The following is a 2299-nucleotide window of genomic DNA, read 5'->3' on the forward strand; positions in this document are numbered from 1 at the left end:
CGCTTGCTGTGTGTGTGTCTGTGTTACGTTGTTTCTTTTAAGGAGGTGTGCTTTTGGTTTTAATCAAGACTCAACTGAAGTTTGTAAATTGTACTGCTACTTTGTTTCTAAAATATATGATTTCCATTCTCACCATGAAATTATTGCTGGGGAGTTGATTTATTAAGGGATTTTTCTGTTTATCAATTTCATTCACAAGAGCCATTTGCATGTAATGTTTATAGACGTAGGTACATAAACTTTTATGGTTGAAATTTGCTGTTTATCAATCTTATTTGTAGGAGCATGTTGTAACCAGTTTCATTAACTAAATATTTGTTAGAAATTGTAATTTTTATTTTAAATTTAAAGTTTCCCAACAATGATGCATATCAATGCACAAGGAGTTCAAAGAAGAGCTTTGAGAAACTTTGGGTGGGAAAATTGTGCCACCAAGGCTCTTTGTTAACGGAAAGCACATTGGTAGAACAGAAGAAGCTGTGACACTGTATGAACAAGGGAAATTGAAACAAATCTTTAAAGGAATCCCTAAAGATTTAGTGCTCTAAGTGTAATGAGAATGGCTTGATTACATGTCCCTATTGCTCCTCTGAGTTGTTAGAATATTAGTTCACGATTTGTACTCTATCTTTGAGTAATAGAGTTTCTATATGTAACTGGATGTGAGGGAAGTTGTTTGTTTCAATGATGGTGATTTGGCACCTCGATGGGTCTTTGTTCTGGTTCTTGGAACAAATCTGAAATAATTTTAGTGATTTGGTACCTAGTCTAAAATTTGCAACATCGCATTTCTGATTCATCATGTTTTGATCATTAATTTTTAGTTTCAATTTCAGTTTCATGACGTTACCACAAATGAATTCCCAATTTGTGTTGAAATTAATAAGGACATTAATTAATTCATATAATGCAGTAACAGTTGCAAATTAAATGAAAGAAATTAATTCCTAATATTAAAACATACACACGGTTAGAGTTCCATATGGTTTGATTTGAATGAATACATTTATTACTTACCTATCTCTTACTTTTGTTTCTCAAAATTGTGTCACATTCTCGGTAGATGTTATAATACTCCTATATTATTTAAAAACTCCTTTATATTATTAATGTTATAATATATGTTGGTACAGTATTTTAGAAATTATTACCTTAATGGAGCTTTTAATGCATATCAATAAAATCATTAAGTAATTAATATATTTTTTTTATAAAATTACAAACAAATATTTATATTTAAACTATAAATACTTAACTACATATTTAAATATTTATTATATTATAACAAATATTAACAAGTATAATAAAATAATTATTTATTAATATTTTTTTGGCCACCTCGTTAATACTTTTATTATACTTTTATTAATTTTTTTAATATTTTATTAGAGATGTTTATTTTAGGTTATTAGTTGAATGTAATTTTAGATTTTTATAGTTAAAACTAAATTTAAAAATAATTTTAAGTAAGTAGTCATAAATCAAGAAGTAAAATAGTGTTACATTATCGTCAGATTCGTAATTAGAGTGGTTGCTTCTAATGTTTAATCCATGAAGTTAGGGTGTAATTGGATTGGCTTGGGTTGAATTTGGAAGAAATTGAAAACAGACCTGATTAAATTTGATCGTTTTAAAATAAATTAGATAAATATATTTTTGGAGTAAACTACCATTTGTATCCACGAAAGTTGAAAACGCTGACATAAATACCCATAGAAAAAAAAAATTACCATTTGTACCCATAAAAAATTATTTTTACAGGCAAAATTATCCAAACCCTAAAAAATTATATAAAATTTCTAAATTACCCTTATCTTCACCATCACACCACCTCCTTCACCCAATCACCTTTTTAATTCAACCAATCCCCTTTCTAACCCTAACCCTCTTCACCCAGCCACCACCCCCCTTTCCCTTTCTAACACACTCTCACCATTACTTTCCAGTCAGTCCTCACTGCTGCTCCAATGGCTCCTTGCCACACCCTCCTCTCTTTCATCCTCACAGTCACAGCAACACTTGATGCCGCTTCTCCGGAGAAGAAGAGCACCTTCACGGTGCAAGTCCACCATGAAGCCAACATCAACATATCCCAACCATTCTCCTCTTCAAAATCACAAAAATAAAAAACTTAGATCAAATTGAAGAATAGAACATATATAAATTCAAAATAAAATCCTAATTTCTTAGAACATTCATTCAAAATTCTCCTCTTTCTCTCTCTCTCTCTCTCTGAATCTCATCATAGCCATGGCTGACACTGGCATCCACCCCTATCACCAGCAATGGCCCCCTGCGG

This window comes from Arachis duranensis, chromosome 4 (genome assembly GCF_000817695.3).
Source record: "Arachis duranensis cultivar V14167 chromosome 4, aradu.V14167.gnm2.J7QH, whole genome shotgun sequence".
NCBI lineage: Eukaryota > Viridiplantae > Streptophyta > Magnoliopsida > Fabales > Fabaceae > Arachis > Arachis duranensis.